General features: G+C 36.2%; 1 long non-coding RNA gene across 1 annotated transcript; it reads right to left on the bottom strand.

Moving 5' to 3' along the window:
- Positions 1-879: 879 nt before the first annotated feature.
- LOC132299749 (uncharacterized) lies at positions 880-4876 on the bottom strand. The gene is made up of 3 exons (XR_009480174.1): positions 4726-4876; positions 2667-4631; positions 880-1651 (listed from the first exon to the last, which is right to left on the bottom strand). It is a non-coding gene; the product is annotated as an uncharacterized LOC132299749 (long non-coding RNA).
- Positions 4877-23963: the final 19087 nt, after the last annotated feature.

The raw sequence follows: 23963 nt of genomic DNA, 5'->3' as shown, positions 1-23963 counted from the left end.
GATGCATGTCGAACATGCGGACACAGCCTAAACACGTGTCAGACACAAGTAGAAGTGTCCAGAAATTTGAATATTTTATTTTCTGGTTGAACGGGGACACGACAAGGGCACGTTTTGGACAGTTTCAAGAGTAAGGTCGGGTGATTTGGTAATAATTTTTTTAGAAAAAATTGATTTAATGCAATTTAAAATATATTATGGCCTAATTAAAAAAAAATGATATAAAATTTTCAAAAACAAAAATGACAAACATCTAACTCTAAGGCTATGTTTGGTAGGGTGGGTTTGAAGGGTAAGGATAAAATTAGTTACGAGGGAAAGGGAAGGGAAGGATAATTTTAATTTGGCATGTGTTTGGTTAATTAAGAAAGGAAAAGAAAGGGAAGGATAATAATCATGTTTGGAGAAAGAAAGGAAAGGAAAGTATTTCAGTAAATTTATTATTATACCCTTTTATATTAATATTAAAAAAAAAGAAAAAAAAAAAAAGAAAAGAAAAGTATGTAATATAATTATAATAGGGCTAATCTATTTTTAGCGTCCTCACCTCCATCTCTATTCTCGTTCTCTCTCTGCAACTCTCTCTCTCTCTCTCTTCTGTAAGTTCAAACTACAAAACTACAAGAATCCAAGTTCCAAACCCATATGTTTATCTATCTGTCTGCAAGAATCAAAGGTTCAAAACCCATATCGGCATATTGTTTCAGATTGTTCCAAAAATCAAAACCCATATCTTTCAGTTTCCATTGCCTGCTGTTCTAGTTCGGGTTCGCCGTTTCCATCGCCGACTGTTCCAGTTCGATTCGCCGTACGCAAGTTTTAGCCACTGACCCGCTATAAGCTTCCCCCCCCCCCCCCCCCCCCCCCTTTCTTTCTTTCTGCAATGGCTAACTTATATGTATGGGTTTTGTTTTGCTAAATCAACCAATCAAGGTCTGTAATTCTTGTTTTGCTAACTAAATCCTTGATTTTGTGTAGATAAAATTGGCATCACATGTATCACATGTGCCATTGCCTTCCCTTTCCTTCCATTTCCTCCCATTTTTGGGAGGATAATTAAATTACTGTGCAAAGCTATACTTAACCCTCCTTAGCCTTCCCTCTCCTTCCCTTTCCTTCCACACATTTCACCCAAACACAACTTTTTAATCACCCTCCATCAACTTCCCTTTCCTCCCATTTCCACCCTACCAAACTGAGCCTAAAATCCAAATTAGTGATTTCATTCACGATTTCATAGATAAAATGACTAAAATTTATTATTTACATATATAATAATATATACGTATCAGCGTTGTAATTATGTCCTATATTTTTTGAGATTTGCGGCTGTATCATGTCATATCCGTGTCCGTGCTTCCTATGTTCAAACCACAAGAATATCCCTATATGCATCAAATTAAGAAAGTATACAAACTCACTAATGCTTAATTAAATACCACTCACAGAACAACCATATGCGAAGGAACCGGAGGCAGTCACAAAGATGCTGAAGACAACCACCGCTGTGATGGCGGAGGAACCACTCACTTCTTTGCTGCCACCACCACCATTAATGCCGCTAACTTCAGGCTTTTCTTCAAGAATCAAAGAACTGTTTAGTAGTCCCTCTTCCATGTTTGCTTTGTTCATAAGCTGCTCTGGTTCAGGACTGGACAGAAGAGTTGGGGAAGTTGAGAAAAAGAGTTTTGCTTAGTTGTGTGTGTGTGAGAGAGAGAGAGAGAGTCTGCATTTGAACAGAAGTGAAACTAGGAAACTTAGTTGAGACGGGTAGTTAATTACTTTTTTTTCTTCCTTTTTTTTTTGTTTGCAAGAAACTGACACCCCCATTTGTCCCTATGAGGACTCCCCTCGCCTTTCACATTGAGAGGTAGAGGAGATACCACCAAGCCACGACCTTTGGTAGGTAGTTAATTACTTAAATGTTATTTAATGCGTTTTTCTGGGCATATGAGGCACCTCAAATAAGGTTTTCTATTGATATAATATTTGTCACCAACCCAGTGGGGGTGTGAATGTGATAGTCAATTAACTGCAGTATACCAACAAACATTAGTCTAAAGGGTATGATTTCCTTTTCTCAATCAAATGAGAAGTTGAGTGTTCGAATTGCGGGTGTGTTTGCATACACCGAGTTGTATAGCCAAGAATTTCATTTCGAAAACAATGATCAAGTTCATCTCAACTACACCTGTCAAGCAACTACTTCAATAACAAGTCTTGCATATTCCTATATCATGTGCACCTTTAGTTGCAATTAGAGAGAGGGAGAGAGAGAGAGAGAATGACGGGTTGTTACAAGACTTGTTATCAAATTGGATTAAAATATAAAGAAGTCTAATATTTTTCTTTCTTTTTTGGCCAACATGTACTACACAATCTGGGACCAGACCTTTCCCCTCTCAATCATGTCTCTGTGAGCTTAAATAATGACCTCTCCAAGAAGGAACAAGATCAACAATATACATTTTTGAAATTTTGTGGGCATTTTGTGCCATTATTGATCATCAATCTGATCTGTTTGGTAAAATGGGCTTTTCGTTCAAATTTTAGATGAATTTTTCAACAATTCCAATTTCAAAGTGTCATTTTCATCCTTCCAAATCCCAAAGTGAAATAAGTATAAAAATCAATGATTATATATAGTTATGTAAGAGAAAATTTACCGCAAAAGAGTTTGATCCTTTCTCTCTCTCTGTGGCTCCTTGTCGTTCAGGGGAGGTGGCAAAGGTATGTAATGGAGATGTAGTGGTGAAGGGCTGCAGAAGTAGAATGGCCGGACGTGAAGCGTCTTGCCGGAGTCCCGGATCGGAATCAGATCGCCGCCCTTTCTCTCTTTTTGCAGCCTCGTGGACGGACGAAAGAACCGGCACTGAAGGCTCGCGAAGAAGAAAGCAAAGCTCCTCTCACAGTAAACCGGTGTGTAATGTTTCTTTTTTATTTTTTTTTGGGTCCAAAAAATAATAATAATAAGAAACAAAAAAAAAATTACACGAGAGATTTCCGACCTTCTTTCCTTTTTGGTCAAATTTACTTACCGAAATTTACGAGTGAATAACACATATCTGTTAATTGTCAACGACCAAAAAATAAATTTAAATAAAAAAGTAAAAATAAATATAAAAATACCATTGCCAACAATTTTATAACTTTTAAATTTCAATTCTAGTATTAAAAGATATATTTATTGTAATAAATTATACTAATATATATAAGAAAGAAACATAATTATACCAGGCTCGTCATCCACCCCATAACTCTTGACAAAATCTCAAATGAGATTGGTGTTATTTAAAAAATAAATAAATAAATAAATAAAAACAAACAACCACTTTACAATTTCATAGAAAATCTCTTTGTACTTTTAGTTTTGTACAAAACTGAAAACTCTCTCATACTATTCCAAAAATATACAATTACATCCCTACCTCTACTGTTTAAAAATTGTTGCGGCAAAAAATCAACATTTTTTAACTTAAAATCTCTATAATATCTTTATTTATTTATCAAAATGGCCTTGAATCATTCTTAGATCCATCAATCAACTCGTAATGTGAATGAGTTATTCATATTTCCGGTCATATATACATATATATATATATGGTTCTTTTAAGTATCATTTTACAATTTGTTTTTCCTTTGTTGAGAGATAAAATAGATTTTTCCCATAAAGAGAAGATGACCTATTTTTACATGCTTAGATCCTTTTAGATTAATATTAATGTTCACAAATCTTTTTTTTTAATAAAATTTGGACATGGTGCTTATAGTGGCTTCCACGTCGCCGTCACTCTCACTGTCAATTTTGGACTTATAAATTCATTAAGAAAATTGACTATAGACCAACTTATAACAACTTGTGAGTAATCAAGGCTGCAGAGGTACGAGTCTATAGAACAGATCCGGTTCAAGTAAGAGGATTCTGAAGGCATGCTCCGCAAATTGGACGAGGATTCTACAGTTAAAGGGAGTGGCTAGGACAATGAGCAAGAGACGCGTGGGGAGAGGTGATCATACCTTTTTATGGGAGGACAGAGGGCCTCCCACTCTACGTTTCTGCTCAGATGTGATCCGCAACTCAGGAATCCCTCTTGGCCAGAAGCTTTCTTCATTCGTGCAGAACAATGAGTGGACCTTCCCAAATGCGTTAACAATACTAGTTCCAGAGCTCAACCATATTGATGCCCCTAGCAGCGAGCCGGATTCTTATAGTTGGATCCCATCTCCAACTGGGACCTTCTCAGTCAGCCACACAATTCACTGGCTTGCCCCACACCACCAACCAGGCCCATGGCAGCATCTTGTATGGAATTCATTGTCGGTACCGAGATGTAAGTTCACACTCTAGCTAGCTGTGCAGAAGCGTCTTTCTACACTTGATCGCAGTAGTATGCAATCGGCACCAGGCCCAAAGCTGTATCTGTTTTGTCAATCAGTGGATGAATCGCATGACCACCTCTTCCTTGACTGTTCAGTCATTCGGCCGATTTGGGCTGCTTTCAGTCGATTCAATTTTGCCCCATCCTCATGGCGTGATCTAATTGCTCGAGCCTCAAATCGTTGGCGAGGAAGACAACGACCCAACTCAGTTAACAAACTCCTGCTCTCCACTACAGTTAATCGAATCTGGACTGAATGCAATAATCGGAAACATAAAAATCAGAGGTGCTCTCAGATGCCGCTTCTAAAGCAAATCACAGATATGGTTCGACAGAGATTACTTACCAGGCGTGTGAGAGATTCTATTGTCGCCAGATGCATGCAACTGGATTGGGATCTTCCTTCTAGCTTCATACGCCCACCACCGGAGCCAGTTTGAGAGATTGGAGGCATAGCTCCAACTCTATGTAAATGTACCGGACTCTCTTCGGCGTTGACATCAATAGTCTACATATTTAGAACAGGGATAATTACACTTATCTCCCTTGAGATTAGGCATAATTACAAACAGTACTCCCAATGTTTTAAAAATATCATTTACCTCTCTTCAATGTGATCGCTGGTAGGTTGAATTAGAATTCTATGTAAATGTACTAATATACCCCCATTATTATATCAATATTAATAATTGATTATTAAATTACTCTTTTACCCTAATAACTTTTTTTATTTGGAATTTTTTTTTTTTTTTTTTTTTTTCATAATTGGAGCCTTAAATCTAGAGAGCCACCATCGTAACGGCGATAGCCACCGCCTCCGCCATTCCTAACTCCACCATAACCACCACCATAGCTCGGGTCCTGGGCTTCGTAAGCCGTACAACGATTTCTAACGTACAGGTGAACGACGTCAAATCCATCATCGAGCGACCCAGTGTAGAGACTTGCAATCTGGGCCCATATCAAGCAGAGAATCGGCTTGTTGGCGGCGATCGGAGCAGCGGCTTTGACGAATCTGTTTCAGGCAAACTGGAAGAGGAACCCCCTGCAACGGCGAGCTGAGGATGAGCGGCGGTGCTTGGCGGGTTGGCTGTGAGCGGTGGCTGTGATGGCAGCGGGCACAATTAATTGGAATTTCCCAACTGATGTGGTTCTCGGGAACGGACGGAAACTTGCTGGTGTGTCACTCTACGCCGGAAAACCTCTAAATGGGAAAATGTATCCTCGAGAAACGGCTCTTATGTGATATTCAGCGCCGGAAAATCGTGACGTCTATCTGAGGCTATGGCGGCGACGGCGGCGTCAATTCCGGTGAGAACGATCATTAGCTGCAGCAACCCGGGACGGAGGTGGTGAAATCAAAGCCGTCGGAGAGCAGCGATCGAAGCAGTAGTGATTGTTGGAGTGCCGGTGAGACAGACTTCATTGTAATATTACTATGATAAGCTCCCCTACCTCGTTCAATATCTCCTTTGTTTATGGATCTAATTGTGCTATTGAAATGAGGGTTCTATGATGTTGCATCAAATTCGCTGATTTAAGTTGTGAAACCCATTGATTTGTATTGGATTTTAATTTTTTTTTTCGTTCATTACAGATGTATATGTGTCCGCATGTGCTTGATTTGGTGCTTCATCCGTGTGCTCGAACAGCTAGATTATGAATTGGATTCAGTTAGTTCACAAATTAAGAGGGACGATTCGCGGCTGCTCGCGGTACCGGCTAGAACAAGAAGACGGCTGTGATGTCCGGCAACGGCGAGACTGAGTTCGGCAAATCCGGCGAAAACTAGATGGATGGGTCAGCAGATCTTTAGAAGGTCGCAAAGAGGGATATAGAATGTTTTCTGCTCCTTCGGAGTCCATGGGTACTGATTCAACCCATATGGCGGTGAGGTAGCCGATGATTGGCTCAATCAGGGGTTGCGCTCATGTTAGAATTCTAATTTCAAGTAGGAACTCAAGCGAAGGATTATTATGTATGCCTCAGTACCTCCATCAAGCCATCGCTAAGGCCTTTCAATCAAAGACATTAATGCCAGTGATCGCCACTAACCCCTATCGTCGCCGCCACTTTGCCTTCCTAAGCTCCTTAGTCTCCATGGTCATGTTCTTTGAACCCTTGAGGCTCTATAATAATAAGTTTTAGAGAGAGAAAATGTATACACAAAAGAATCAAATGTGATATTTGAGAGTGTACGAGGGTAGAAATGTCTTTACAATTATAATAAGGGCAAATATGGTACTTCATACTCAAAATTTGCTAGCATCATCAAAATCTTTATTGACTAGCATTGACCATCACCAGAAGGGGTTAAATGTTACGACGGAGCAAACCTTGAGGGAGGACGGTGTAATTTTTGAAACCTTGAGGGTACTGCTTGTAATTACGCCTAACCTCATGTGATACCCCCAGATTTCCGGATGCGGGTTGGCCAGGCCCACGCCCGATTACCCGAGGATATCAATCAAATTAGCATTTAACAAACACAGAATACAATATAGAAAACAGGAATGAATAAAATTTTACTGAAAAGAAACTAAATGGAAATCCTTTATTAAAACTTCAGAATAAATCTTATAAATAAGAACTAGTCTGTTACATCCAACTTCTCCAATTATAATACAACTCGGGAATCCATTTGGTGGACCCCTAATCAAAAGCCAATACTGGAAAGCGAACAACTAAAAAGAAGTCCACTGCTAAACCATGAAGAACCCCCCCTACATCGTCGGTAAAATGAGTAGTCGTCTCTGCTCAGCATGAACAAGCTCTAAGACCTGGAACCGTCCGTTACCTGAAAAATAATAGTGGGTCAGGCCCACGAACAAGTTCTATTATAACTACAATCCAAACAGAGATCCGATACGCAGATACATCCTAGACGTCTCAAACATATCTATATAGTCCGTAATAGATAAATATATATCCACACTACAGGACTCTCACTAACTATGCTGAGGGTCTCAACCTGAATAGAAGGTAACATGCAATATGCACCTGAATGGGCATGACTACCTAAGCCTAACAGGGTATACCTCAACCAACATAGCTAGCTACGCATCCTACTGCATATACGCACCCTAACCGTCGAGTATGAGACTCAAGCTCAAATCGCGGTACCATAATTTATATATATAAATTCCCATCCAAACCAATGTAGTGTCGCTCAACTGATTCATTGCCATGACACGACATATAATTAGGATTTAAATGTTTTAATTAAATCCCTACTCCAATTATATATATAAGTTCCTTCCAAATACAATGTTGTGCCGGTCAATAGTTCATTAGTCAAGACACCACATATAATCAGGATTTAAACGTTTTAGTTAAAACCCTATCCATCCTAACGCAGAAATATAAACAACCATCCAGTATGTCGTTCAACTGTTTTAGTTGACAGGATATGAAACCATGTAGGATTTAACTGTTTTAGTTAATCCATTCCGTATATATGAATGGGTAGGAATTAGCGTTGTGACCTAATCCATCCCTCCGTATGCCACCGTCCCATACTGGTGCATATATGCAAATGATCCATAAATGATGCAACATTATAAGTAGTACATCAAATAAAGTTCACAGTATCCATATAGTTGATAAACACAGAATTTAAACAAGTCATCAACTAAAAATCCAAAATCCATCCATGTCATTAATCGAGACAAAGTTTACTAATTTGTCAAGTTAAAATCCAGAAGCCGTCCATGTAATTAATGAGATAAAGTTTAATGTTTCATCAAGTTAAAATCTAGAATCCATCCATGTCATTGATACTTTAATTTATCTAACTTAAAGTTCAACTAACCCCTAATACAGTCCAGCAGTTGACAACATTATCAATAGTAAAGTGTCAATTTATAAATTCGAGAATAATATAATTTAAACTAGAAGACCAACCACGCATATTACATTCAGTTATATTTGCGTACAATCATACCAATCCTTTAACTTGCTAGACTCACAACAAGCAGTTAAATATTCCCTATCCGGTTACAGTATGCGATTAAATAACTAACAATCCAGGGACTGATATATTACAAATCCGATACCTAACAGAGCATATTATACTAAATTACATTTAGAGTATAATCATACCAACCCGTAATACTTGCTAGAACAGCAACCTATAGTTAAATCCTTCACTTCCATGGACAACATACAATTAAGCGATTTAAATTTCATGATGTCAATTTAGCTTAATTGAATAAACTAACCATCCTGGGACTTAAACATGTTATTTAAAATTATATGGAAGCCCAATTACAATTCCAGATTTGCCCCACAGCCCCAAAAACTGCACCTATAGGTGCATTTTTTGCATGGAGCCGGCTCTCCCTAGCCTAGAGCCGGCTCTCCTTGCCCTAGAGGCGGCTCTCTCCTTTGGAGAGCCGGCTCTCACTCATTTGAGAGCCGTCTGCACTTCTGCAACTTCTATGGCCTTTTGCCTCGTCTCCGGTCGCTTCCACCTCTTATGTTCTTCTTCTATACTGAACTTAGGAGTCTTATCTAATCCCAGTATCATCCCCATGGTTTTTTTTACAGTGATTAGAAGCAATTACAATAACCAATAACAATACCAATTTAGCATGCTTAAAGAAACGAACTGAACTAAACATGCACTAACTGTAATAGAATTTAATTCAACACTTACAGATCATCAATATAGCATATTGTAAACATATAAATCCCAGTTACTGATTAATTAAACCCTAGAGACAGTCTAAGGATGCATAGAACACAGGCAACGGGAGAGAGAAAGGAAAGAACTTGCCTGTGATTTCAGTTATGAAATTCCGGCATCGTGTCCACTGTTCCGGCAATACTGAGTTACTGTCTAGTCTCACCTTACTTCTGCTCTTCCCTTCTCCTAGGTCGGGCCTTGAAGCCCCAGCCGGAAAACCTCACAACTTGTTCTGTTTCTCTCAAAAACCTCTCTCTGTTTCCTCCTAATATCCCAGAACATGAATAGGGTCTGTGTTTTGTTTTTCAACCCTAACCAGCCGTAACACAATATATTTATAGGTGTATTGGAAAACCTAATTTTAATTCTAGGAGGAAACTAAAAACAAAAGAAAATAAAACAAAATATAAAATAAATAATATATAAGTCGGCTACAGATTTCATGGTTATATACAACCCTAAAATCCTATTAATTTGATTTACCCTATATACACATATACTAAAAAAAAAATATGTATAATCATCCATGGATATTAACAGTACCCGTTACTCTCCTATTCGAGTAGTCCATGAGACCCAACTGGTTGGTACATTGCTACTGTCCAAGCTCATCATTTTAAACCAGAAAATAAAATACACATTTAATCTAATTAAAAATACCAAATAAAAAAAATTAAATAAAAATTAAGCATATAATTAAATTAAATCCACAAATCAATTCAAACAACACGTCATTCAAATTCCACACATAGCCACATAAGCACTTAAAATAATAAAATAAATACTGAAAACAATAAAATAAATAATAAAATTTCGATTATATCCCTTTCAAAACTAGGGGTATTACATTCTTCCCCCCTAACAAACGGAATTCCGTCCTCGGAATTCACGAAACTCTGAATTATTTCTTTTTAAAAATTCATTTCCGTTCTCGTGTGGACTTCGCTCTATCAGTACGAATAGATTAAGTCATACCTTGGCAACTAACCCATGCCTCCTTAAGTATAATTATTTATACTTTGGCAAATAAACCATGCCCCCTTTTTCGTATATTGTGTTAAACCGTTGCAAATCAACCATATTTGTGGCAAATCACCCATGCCGCCTTAAGTATATTTATTATACTTGACAAATCAACCATGTCGACAATTTAACCATGCCTTTGGCAAATAAACCATGCCACTTTAAGTCTATTTAGTTAAACTTTAGCAAATCAACCATGCCTTAATTTAATCATATACCAATTTGAAACTGAACAAAGAACTAAATTACCCATAGTCCGAGCCTACATATCAAACGTATAACATTAATCTAAAACCATCCCATCCAGATAGACAAATTTTTATATATCCAACATTATCCAGTTCACTTAACCAGACATTTGATATCCTGATGTACCTTATAATCATCCGAGTGCATTGAAAAGAAGTGCCAATTTTAAATCGCAACCCATCTTGACAGCACTAGCACAAACCACTAAACCCCCGTCAGCACCTTAAGCTCAAGTGGAGTAAAGTAACACCTCCACAAAGATCAACCCCAACATTTGCAATTGACTTCCTTATTTCTGTGATAAAAGTCAGTGTCAATATTATACAGGCTAAACTTCAACTGTGAACTCAACAAAGAATCGCAATCTCCTAGCGGTTATTGAAAACGTCCACTTCCCATTTCCCTTCAACCGGACAAAACTTAATGCTAAATGTGAATCATCACATTGAGGCATCCAAGTCGTCTTGTAATCCCCTCTATTCATACGAACTGATGACCCACCAGTTTGCAATAAACCAGAATTTAGCTGACTTAATAAAGAAACGAACCAACATCCTAACCAAATCCGAATCCAAATCCGTGAAAGGGGTCTATCAGTTGAACATAGAAAATGTCTACAAGGGTCTCGTAATCTCGAATGGTCCATCACGATCATATGAGAAATGGTATCCAAATCACCACGTCCCTCTGCTTGCCAATCCGCCAAACAACTGTTTCATACCATGAAGCATTTTATGATGCACCGGGATGAATAAAGAATTAAGAGATCTGAATCTCAATTTTTTTTTATCCTCCTTCCCGTTTGTCTATAGAAAGTACCAACTGGTCTGGTACCACCAGCTTCTGTATGCACCCATTGCTTACACTGAAGCATTGTCAAAAGCTAACCCAGAAACTGTATCTATGCATCACCAGTTAGTGATAAACTTACCGATAATAAAATTAACCGGTAATTCCATTTATCGAAGGTCAACTCATTATGACTTTTTCACACACACCGTGCACCGCTTCCTTATATAGGTGTTCAGTCTCACCTTCCTATCCTTAACACACCCTACTTCTCTATTATGGGTAAGTGTCAAGTTAACTCCTTGTCTCGTTTCAATTGAATTTGAAACCTTTCGCATTCTCCATTTAGTCATCAATGTCGGAGCAACAACTAATTGTTGCGAAAGATAACCCTAAAAAAAAATTTCACTTTTTTTTATACAGTGTAGAAACTTTGGTTCCTCCTCTAAGTGTAACACCAGCAACTCCTCCAAATGACACCCTCGTAAAATAATGTCTTGATTACGAATAGACTACTAAAGATTTTATCAACCCACTATCCTCTCTCAGCGTCATTCTAATAAGTACCTACCAGTACAAAATCCTCCGTCTGAACCACAGTGGCATTACAGTGATCTTTACCTACCATAACCTCACGAATCCCCAAGACACTAACAACCGCCATTATTATAGCATTGTAAAAACGAATCCCCACCTAGCATTGAGCATATCAAACTGATCCTTTTTGATTATTTGACTCTTATGGGTAGTTAAACTATCCCCTCCCAAGTAGCATAACGTAATGATGCATATCCAGATCCATTAGATTGACTAGAAGTTTGTATTTCTACCCAATCCTATGACCATATTGTCACAAATCCTAGCGTACATAGCGCTATTATCCATGTCATCAACATAATAGTTGGTTGATCACATACTTGTGTTCCCAACCAATCCATACTCCCAATCCGGACTAATTAATAAAATAAAACACGTAATAACAAAACTGAAACACATAACAAAAGATGAAACACGTAGTACATACAATACACAAAATAACCAAAATATAATTCCACTTAAGACATATTCCATTCCAGAGAAGAAAACCTCCTTTGAACTCAAGTTCGCAAAAGTTCATTCCATAGTTTCGTTGGTAATTATCCAACCTTGAAACTTATCAATTAACCGTAGCTTAACTGCACAATCGTTTGCTTAAACAAATATCCAAAGGCTTAACCCTCATCCTCCTAATATGCGGAATACAAACCGTCTATCGCGGCTTTACAAAGCAACTTATAATGTCACAGCCTAATCCCCATATGCTCCGGAATGTGAAATAAAATCACGTCTTTGTTCTGACAAGAACTTCATCCGATTCCCAAACTCCTAAAGGTACTTTTCAATTGACTCTCTGAGAGACGACACCAAAATTCATCCATATATTGATTGGTTCACACCACCTCTACTAGTATCATGCACTGTATTGCTGGTGAACGAGAGCACCCTCGTGCGATCCTTCATCTTCAAGCTTCAATATCCCCTTTCTTGGAGACGCTGATATCTCCTCCCTTAGGATCCTCTTCAGAATCCTACTCTTCGCTTACCTCCTTTTTGAGAACAACTGAAGTTGTGTTGGTCCCGACACGTGGTGACCTAACACCTACATCTTAATCCATTCTTGGTGTATACTTTCCAAGTAATGCCAACCTTAGGACTAAATCTTCGATCCCAAGTTCTGTTTCTGGCAAAGAACTCGACAACGTACTCCTTTACGCCTTTGGGTCTGTATCACTTTTGCCGTGGACCCTATCCTTATCCTAGTGTCAACCATTCTGTATCTACAGAATTCAATTGACATCAACTCCTCCTAATGAAACGTAAATAGAGTACAACGAATCCTAATATGGCTCTAAGTTTTTTAAGAGAAGCAACGCGGAAGTCTTATAACGAAAACACTCCTAAAGACACTAGAACCTGGAGTGCTCTGATACCAACTGTGATACCCCGGATTTTCGGACGCGGGTTGGCTAGGCCCACGCCCGATTACCCGAGGATATCAATCAAATTAGCATTTAACGAACACAGAATACAATATAGAAAACAGGAATGAATAAAGTTTTACTGAAAAGAAACTAAATGGAAATCCTTTATTAAAACTTCAGAATAAATCTTATAAATAAGAACTAGTCTGTTACATCCAACTTCTCCAATTATAATACAACTCGGGAATCCATCTGGTGCACCCCTAATCAAAAGCCAATACTGGAAAGCGAACAACAAAAAAGAAGTCCACTGCTAAACCATGAAGAACCCCCCCTACATCGTTGGTAAAATGAGTAGTCGTCTCTGCTCAGCACGAACAAGCTCTAAGACCTGGAACCGTCCGTTACCTGAAAAATAATAGTGGGTTAGGCCCACGAACAAGTTCTATCCTAACTACAATCCAAACAGAGATCCGATACGCAGATACATCCTAGACGTCTCAAACATATCTATATAGTCCGTAATACATAAATATATATCCACACTACAGGACTCTCACTAACTATGCTGAGGGTCTCAACCTGAATAGAAGGTAACATGCAATACGCACCTGAATGGGCATGACTACCTAAGCCTAACAGGGTATACCTCAACCAACATAGCTAGCTACGCATCTTACTGCATATACGCATCCTAATCGTCGAGTATGAGACTCAAGCTGAAATCGCGGTACCATAATTTATATATATAAATTCCCATCCAAACCAATGTAGTGCCGCTCAACTGATTCATTGCCATGACACGACATATAATTAGGATTTAAATGTTTTAATTAAATCCCTACTCCAATTATATATATAAGTTCCTTCCAAATACAATGTTGTGCCGGTCAATAGTTCATTAGTCAAGACACCACATATAATCAGGATTTAAACGTTTTAGTTAAAACCCTATCCATCCTAACGCAGAAATATAAACAACCATCCAGTATGTCGTTCAACTGTTTTAGTTGACAGGACATGAAACCATGTACGATTTAACTGTTTTAGTTAATCCATTCCGTATATATGAATGGGTAGGAATTAGCGTTGTGACCTAATCCATCCCTCCGTATGCCACCGTCCCATACTGGTGCATATATGCAAATGATCCATAAATGATGCAACATTATAAGTAGTACATCAAATAAAGTTCACAGTATCCATATAGTTGATAAACACAGAATTTAAACAAGTCATCAACTAAAAATCCAAAATCCATCCATGTCATTAATCGAGACAAAGTTTACTAATTTGTCAAGTTAAAATCCAGAAGCCGTCCATGTAATTAATGAGATAAAGTTTAATGTTTCATCAAGTTAAAATCTAGAATCTATCCATGTCATTGATACTTTAATTTATCTAACTTAAAGTTCAACTAACCCCTAATACAGTCCAGCAGTTGACAACATTATCAATAGTAAAGTGTCAATTTATAAATTCGAGAATAATATAATTTAAACTAGAAGACCAACCACGCATATTACATTCAGTTATATTTGCGTACAATCATTCCAATCCTTTAACTTGCTAGACTCACAACAAGCAGTTAAATATTCCCTATCCGGTTACAGTATGCGATTAAATAACTAACAATCCAGGGACTAATATATTACAAATCCGATACCTAACAGAGCATATTATACTAAATTACATTTAGAGTATAATCATACCAACCCGTAATACTTGCTAGAACAGCAACCTACAGTTAAATCCTTCACTTCCATGGACAACATACAATTAAGCGATTTAAATTTCATGATGTCAATTTAGCTTAATTGAATAAACTAACCATCCTGGGGCTTAAACATGCTATTTAAAATTATATGGAAGCCCAATTACAATTCCAGATTTGCCCCACAGCCCCAAAAATTCAAAAAAACCTCATAACTGCACCTATAAGTGCATTTTTTGCATGGAGCCGGCTCCCCACAAGAGGGAGCCGGCTCTCCCTAGCCTAGAGCCGGCTCTCCCGCAAGGGGAGCCGGCTCTCCTTGCCCTAGAGTCGGCTCTCTCCTTTGGAGAGCCGGCTCTCACTCATTTGAGAGCCGTCTGCACTTCTGCAACTTCTACGGCCTTTTGCCTCGTCTCCGGTCGCTTCCACCTTTTATGTTCTTCTTCTATACTGAACTTAGGAGTCTTATCTAATCCCAGTATCATCCCCATGGTTTTTTTTTACAGTGATTAGAAGCAATTACAATAACCAATAACAATACCAATTTAGCATGATTAAAGAAACGAACTGAACTAAACATGCACTAACTGTAATAGAATTTAATTCAACACTTACAGATCATCAATATAGCATATTGTAAACATATAAATCCCAGTTACTGATTAATTAAACCCTACAGACAGTCTAAGGATGCACAGAACACAGGCAACGGGAGAGAGAAAGGAAAGAACTTGCCTGTGATTTCAGTTATGAAATTCCGGCATCGTGTCCACTGTTCCGGCAATACTGAGTTACTGTCTAGTCTCCCCTTACTTCTGCTCTTCCCTTCTCCTAGGTCGGGCCTTGAAGCCCCAGCCGGAAAAACTCACAACTTGTTCTGTTTCTCTCAAAAACCTCTCTCTGTTTCCTTCTAATATCCCAGAACATGAATAGGGTCTGTGTTTTATTTTTCAACCCTAACCAGCCGTAACACAATATATTTATAGGTGTATTGGAAAACCTAATTTTAATTCTAGGAGGAAACTAAAAACAAAAGAAAATAAAATAAAATATAAAATAAATAATATATAAGTCGGCTACAGATTTCATGGTTATATACAACCCTAAAATCCTATTAATTTGATTTACCCTATATACACATATACCAAAAAAAATATATGTATAATCATTCATGGATATTAACAGTACCCATTACTCTCCTATTCGAGTAGTTCATGAGACCCAACCGGTTGGTACATCGCTACTGTCCAAGCCCATCATTTTAAACCAGAAAATAAAATACACATTTAATCTAATTAAAAATACCAAATAAAAAAAATTAAATAAAAATTAAGCATATAATTAAATTAAATCCACAAATCAATTCAAACAACACGTCATTCAAATTCCACACATAGCCACATAAACACTTAAAATAATAAAATAAATACTGAAAACAATAAAATAAATAATAAAATTCCGATTATATCCCTTTCAAAACTAGGGGTATTACATCTCAGGAGAGGTAAGTGTAATTATCCCTTTAGAATATTAGACTACAAATATCTTTGTCCAATGTTGTATATTCTGTCTTTAGGGCATTTTCCTTGTTTGGGCTCCAATGTTTGGGCTGTGTTTGTTGGGTTCCTGATTGTCTATTTGGATTAAACCCATTTGTACATTTCTTATATTTTATACAACAAGTTTAATTTCCAAAAAAAAACTTGTGAGTATCATTTTATTGGGTGTGACCTTCCTCCTTTTAGGGCTCGCCGATCAAGAAAAAATAAAATAAAGAGTTTACAATGAGATCTCTATCTCATGATTTTTTTTCATCATCTTTTTGTCATTTTGCAATGATCATGTACAAATGTTAAAAATCGAAATTAATTGCCTAAAAAATGATTGTATAAAAATTATATATTCAAAATTTTGTCTTAAAATTCTTAGATAATTTACACAAACCTCCCTTATGGTTTGTCATAATTATAGACACCTCCCCTCGGGTTTGGAAAATTACTCGGACCTCCCATAATTTTGAAAATATCTTACACGGACCTCCCGTTAGAGTCAACGGCAATCAATGACGGAAATTGATGACGTCATCTACTATTTTTACTAAAATACCCTTATCTATATAATTTCATATTATATTTAAAAGATATATATATCTGATATTTTATATATATATATATATATATATATATATATATATATATATAATACACATATATAACCGTTGTAAGAAGCAACGGTCCATTAGGGCTGAAGAAAAGAAGAAGAGGAAGCTGCTGCCATTGTGAGAAGCTGCTCCATATTGGTTGTGTTGTACAAATCAAGTATTGTGCTTTGTTTTGGAGAAGAAGAAGGACATTGTTTGTTCTATAATTTGAAGAAAAACGATGAAAAAGAAGATTGTTCTTTTGTCTGCAACTTAGGGCTTCATTTGGGTAAGTTTTTTCATCTACAAAACAAGTCATGTGGTGGGTACATTTTGGAGAAGAAGAAGAAAAATCAGATTGTATGAAGAATTTGAAGAATACTTCATCTGCAACTTAAGGCTAAAAAATCGGGTACTTTTTTTTGAGGATTTCATCTACAAATTAAAGGCTGAATTTTGGGTTACGATTTGTTCATCTTCAAAACAAGTATTGTGGGTTACGATTTGTTCTTCAAATATCTGGATTTTTGTTTTTGAAAACATGTCTACAAGTTCAAAGGGAAAAACTTCAAGCTTGGGTGATTTAAGGTACAAGGATCTGTATTACAAATTCAAATCAAAAACAAAATCTCTAATTAAGGTCATAGGTTCTAATGATTATAACAATAAGGGGAAGTTGTACTATGTTTATCCAACTAGAAGCTGTGGTGTTTGGGAATGGTGCAATCCAATAACTTGCATTACTGACGAAGTGGTGGACTCTGTTATAACATGTAACCAAGAAGATGCATTTACTAAGATTATGGTACATGTTGCTGAGATAAGTTCTGAGATTGATAAGCTAAGGTTTGAAATCTATGAGATAAGGTCTGAAATTGGTGTGCTAAGGTCTGAGATTGGTGAGACAATATGTGAAATTGGTGAGATAAAGTCTCAATTTGTAGTGTTTGAAAAACCCCTTGGACTCATGAAGCTACTTATCAATGTAAGTTTATTTCTTGCATTTTTCTCAGCTGTGATTACATTAATATGTTGATGTCCATTTACTTCTTGTATTGTTTCTTGTTGTATAATGAAGGTGGTATACCTTTACTAATTATCTTTTGTTATGAATGATCTTCAGTTCTTAATGTGTTAATGAATGATGATATACCTTTACTATTATATGACTATTGCATTAACAAACTGTATTGACAAACACCATTAGCAAATAAGACAACCCATAAATATGAACTTATATGAACCATCAATTGTCCATAAAACATACCATACAAACAAAGTTAGCCAAAAAACATACCATATCATTTAACAATAAAATTCAGAGTATTACATTGAGTTGTCCAAAAGCTATACCAAAAGTCAATTGTCCAAAAGTTATACCAACCCATAAAGTCCATAAAATATACCATTCAGTTGTCCAAAAGTTATACCAAAAGTCAATCCCAACTCCATAAAGTCCACCATATACCTGTCTATTTTTTTGGACAACTGAGTTACCCACAAAGTACTTAAACAACAAAATTTTAATAAATTGTCCACAAAAATATATTTATATAAACTATATTATGGTTGCATCTTCAACTGCCTTCTTCTCCATCTTTAAGTGTCCCTTCCAGATTTGCTGCTTCTTCCAGTTCCTCTTCTAACTTGAAATTTGATTGCATTGGGTCTTCTTGGTTGATTTGAGGTTGCAGAGCCTTTTTTAGCTTGGTTGGTGCTTGCAATGCCTTTTCCTGCTTGATTTGAGCTTGCATACCCTCTTTCAGCTTGGTTGGTGCTTCCAATGCCTCTTCTTGCTTCATTTGAGGTTGCACACCCTCTTTCAACTTGGTTGGTGCTTACAGTTGCTTTTCTACCTGCATTCCTCATTCTCGGTGATTAAAAGGAAACCAATGTTAGTTTGTTAGTTAAGAAAGACATAGGTATATATGTTAAGTTATACTTGTTGTGGAGAAGTTGTTAAGTTATACTTGTTGTAGAAAAGTTGAGTTTGACACCCAAATTGAGTAACTGATGTAGGCCTCATCATCTGTGATTACAATGAAAATAAGGTTAGTCTACTTAAGAAAAATAGAAATAAAGTTAAACCTGTTCTGTAAAAATAAAAATAAAGTTATACTTCTTCTGTTAAACTGGTAAAACTAGAACTTCCACTTCCAACTTGACTGGTTGTTGTTGTAGTTGTAGTCCCTGCAAGTTCTTATATAGTGTCAAATAATGTCACAAGTTAAAGGGCATTAGTTCATGACTTAATATTAAAAATGTTAAAAGTGAGTTACCTGTTTGGGTTGACCTACTTTGCATGTTCTCCTGTTATGCCCAAATTCTTCACACTGTGAGCATTGTAGAGATTTGCTCTTTCTAGCATCACTAGTTGCAGCTATAAGCTCATCTTTATCTTTTTTCCTGGTTTTTTTTGGTCTTCCAGGCTTTTTCCTTAGAACTGGAGGTTCCACAGGGTTACAATGCACAGGAGTCCACAAACTCTGATTACGTACTGGGTGAATCATACTAGAATGAGTTCTCATGTATGTTTCATTACAGAAACATGGATCATAGAACTGTTCAATATCTGTTCTTTTGTATATTATGGCTGCAGTTGCATGTTTACATGGGATGCTAGAAATCTATCACCCTCTACAATCACATGACCTTGATCTAAGCTTCACTATATGTTTTCCTTCCGCATTTATGACTTCATACTCATCTTGTCTTGCTGTGGTAACATTACATGATATAGACTCTTTAATCAACTTGTTCAATTTTTTCCTAATGTTTGGGGACACCAATCCTACCCAAACACTGCCATTTTTAGCCCTCATTTGGAGTCTACTCATCAATTTGTTCCTAATACCATCAAACAGCCCTAAAAATATGTTTAGACCTAAGCTTCCTAACCCAATTGTTGAATGACTCACTAAAATTATTAGTGACATGGTTACTCTTCACCTGCTTAGAAAATGCATGCCTTGACCACTTGCACACATCTATTCTTAAGATCCAATTATAAGCCTCTCTTGACACCTTCTTCATTTGCCTCATTGCATCATTAAATGTGTAATCATTATAGGCTCTAACTGCCTTCCAAAAAAAAGACTGCAAAAACAATCTTGGATAATTCTTTTTGAAGTTGTCTATAAATGTTTGCAACATAACTTATTGGTTGCATGTGGGAAAATAGTCCTCATTGCTTGTTCAAGACCCTAAGCACAAGTAAAAAGCAAAAATCAGATATAAAAATTACATGTAATTTATTAGATATAGAAATTACATGTAACAAATTAAGTTTTTACCTTTTGCTGATCTGGCATGAAGCATAGATGTCTATCCTAACCAAGTTCAACAAAACTTTGCAACTCTTGAAGAAAGAATGTCCAGCTTTCTTTCCCTTCAGTCTCCACCACAGCCATAACCAATGGAAAAAGCCCATTATTCCCATCAAGGGTTATAGCAGACAGGAGCGCACCACCATAAGGGTTTTTTAGGCGACAACCATCCAATCCAATGAACTCCCTGTAACCATTCTTGAATCTAGATTGCATAGCTTCTAAAGACATAAAAATTCTTTTAAACGTTATATTAGGCAAGTCCCTCTCAAGCTTCATAATACTACCAAGATTAGATTTGAAAATTTCATTAGCATACTTAGGAAGCAATGTTTCCCCCTGGTTTCCCTCTAACTTATCCATAACTTTCTTTTTAACTCTGTATAGTTGCATGGGTCTTGCATCAACTTTGAATTGGCTCATCACTGTTGCATGCAATGCATCTAGTGGAACCCTTGGATTGTCTTTTATACTCTGCCCAAGCTTTTTAGCATTCTATGTGGATGTTGCATCCCTCACAGTGCCACTTCTCACACGATTGTGTGGACCTCTAATTGTCTTAAGTTGATAACTTACTTTATCTACCAAACGGAAAGCATGTACCCTCCATGGACACCCATCAACTGCACATCTGACAGTCACTATTTGCTTCTCATTTGTAATTCTTTTTATATTACATCCCTCTTGGACACAAAAATCAGCCAAAATATCCTTAAAATGGTTCACATTGAGAAATAGATAACCTTCGTGTAACTTAATTTTTCCATCCAAACCTCTCTCAAATAGAATTCCATTCATACAGTTTGAATAGGACCTAGCCCTTGTAGTCTCAGTTTTATGTTGTTCAACATTTATCTCACCATCTTCTTCTTCCAGATCCTCTTTGTCCACATACATGTCATTATCAGATTCAGTACCAGCATTATCTCCAGATTTATAGTCTGACATACCATCCTCACCGTGGTTATTTTCTTCCTCCACATTCCTCTTCACATCTCATTATGAACTGGATTCTTCCCTTTCCCACTATTTTCCCATTCCCCATCTTCAGAACTAAACCCAAATACATCATTATCATCTTCCAAATCATACTCATCCTCAGGCCATCCTCCGTTGTTCTCATTTACATTGGTCTCATTGTTTTTTATACTCTGCCCTCCATTGGTTTGTCCGCACTGGCACTGAAACCAGAAGAATCGTCATGAAAGCAACAATCCATGATAGGACTGCCATGCATGAACTCTCCTTTTAATAGATTAGGAACCCTTGGATTGTCTTTTATACTCTGCCCAAGCTTTTTAGCAATCCATGTGGATGTTGCATCCCTCACAGTGCCACTCCTCACACAATTGTGTGGACCTTTAATTGTCTTAAGTTGATAACTTACTTTATCTACCAAACGGGAAACATGTACCCTCCATGGACACCCATCAACTAAACTTCTGACAGTCACTATTTGCTTCTCATTTGTAATTCTTTTTATATTACATCCCTCTTGGACACAAAAATCAACCAAAATATCCCTAAAATGGTTCACATTCAGAAATAGATGACCTTCTTGTTACTTAATATTTCCATCTAAACCTCTCTTAAATGGAATTCTATTCATACAGTTTGAATAGGACCTAGCCCTTGCTGTCTCAGTTTTCTGTTGTTTAACATTTATCTCACACTCTTTTTCTTCTAGATCATTTTTGTCCACATACATGTCATTATCAGATTCAGTACCAGCATCATCTCTAGATTCATAGTCTGACATATCATCCTCACTGTGGTTCTTTTCTTCCTCCGCATTCCTATTCACATCATCATTATTAACTGGATTCTTCCCCTTCCCACTATTTTCCTATTCCCCATCTTCAGAACTAAACCCAAATACATCATTATCATCTTCCAAATCATACTTATCCTCAGGTTGTCCTCATTGTTCTCATTTACATTGGTCTCATTGTCTCTGACATTACTATAATCATTGTCATTGACACTGGTCTCATTGTCTTTGACATTACTGTCATCATTATCATTCACATTTGTCTCATCATCATCCAGGTTACTATCACCAAAGTTAATGTCATCAAAAGTCCTATCATCAAACTCTCTATCATCAAAGTCCATGGTCTCAATTGATGTAAATTCAGGACTTACATCAGTCACAACCTTGTCAATATACAAGTCTATCAATCTCTTACCGGCATTTACTTTATACATCTCTAACATATCTTTATCACTATCCACTATCCACAGGCATTCTACCAGAATATCCAGGAACAACATAAGATAAAAATAGTGATAAAGGGATAATAGCTGGAATATGAGATAAAGCTACTGTTGTTACATCTTTAACAAGATCAATGATGCTATAAAAATTCAGATCCACACCAGTTATAAAAATTAGGTTGCACTTGTAGTGAACAACAATATCATGAATTGATTCCATCACTGTAACAATTAAAATTATAACAAAAATATAAATTATAAACACAAATTAACTAAATTTACCCTAAACAATGATGTGAACAACTACTCCCAAATTACACAGAATTTCAAGTATAAAAGCCCTAATCGAAATAGAGTCAACAATAAACAGAAACCAAACCCTAAACTATATATAGAGTAATCAAAAACATAAACCATAAACTAAATATAGAAATAATAAAAAAAACATAAACCCTAAATATAGAGTATAAATTTTCACATAACTTAAACTAAATACAGAGTAATAAAAAACAGAAACCTTAAATACAAACTAGAAATTTTCACATATCTTTTACTCGGAGCACTTCAGTTTCACAGATGTGCAAACCCTAACTCATTCTTTGCAAATACGAACTTGGATTTGTTGCCGTATATGGGAAGCGAACTCCTTTGTTGATGCGATCTTTGGTAAATCCTTCAAGCCCTAAATTTTTAGCAGACCAATGTTCTCTCTCTCTCTCTCTCATAAACTGTTCAAATGGAAATTACCTAATACATGATCTCAGTTTGGTAAAGCAGATGAAAAGACTTGGGAACAGAGCACATTCATTACAATTTTCCCTCCAAATTATATGTATAGGCAGTGTGTATAACTGACAAGTTGATGTTATGTCTACTCAATAACTTATGGGGGTAGTTTAGTAATTTTAGATGCCAATGAGAGGGTATTTCAATAATTTTGACAGGTCCGTTAGTGTATTTAACGGTCCATCACACATAAGTTGATATATTTTTCATTAAATAACCATAATACCCTTCCTTATTGAATTACACTTGATATATTTTCTTGTTAAAATAAATTATGAAAAAAATTCATACTAATTTAATGAAATATTCTCTATTAAATTTGCGTAAGTTTGCCTTTAATTTTGTAAATTAATTATTTAAATAAAAATCTTAAATATAAAATTTTGAGTAATTTCTTAATTTTCATGAATATATTGCATTAAAAAGAAGATATTTTTTATTTACGTAATTTATTAATTTTTCATGAATATTGTTTGAAAAAGAAGATATTTTTTTAATGCTAAATTTTTGTAAAGTGAATATAATAATTTTATAATATAAGTTAATCATTTTAGAAAATGATAGTTACAAATTTATTTATTTTTATTTTTAAAATTGATTGATACTAATTATAAAATTAAGGTAAATGATATAATTAATATTTAAATAAGAAAAAATATAATAAAAAACAATTTAATAATAAATGACAAATT

The sequence above is a fragment of the Cornus florida genome, unplaced genomic scaffold (assembly GCF_030987335.1).
Source record: "Cornus florida cultivar Cherokee Brave unplaced genomic scaffold, ASM3098733v1 CherokeeBrave_3.0.0_Hap2_Chr03, whole genome shotgun sequence".
Lineage (NCBI taxonomy): Eukaryota > Viridiplantae > Streptophyta > Magnoliopsida > Cornales > Cornaceae > Cornus > Cornus florida.
This window is presented reverse-complemented; position numbering and strand designations above follow the sequence as displayed.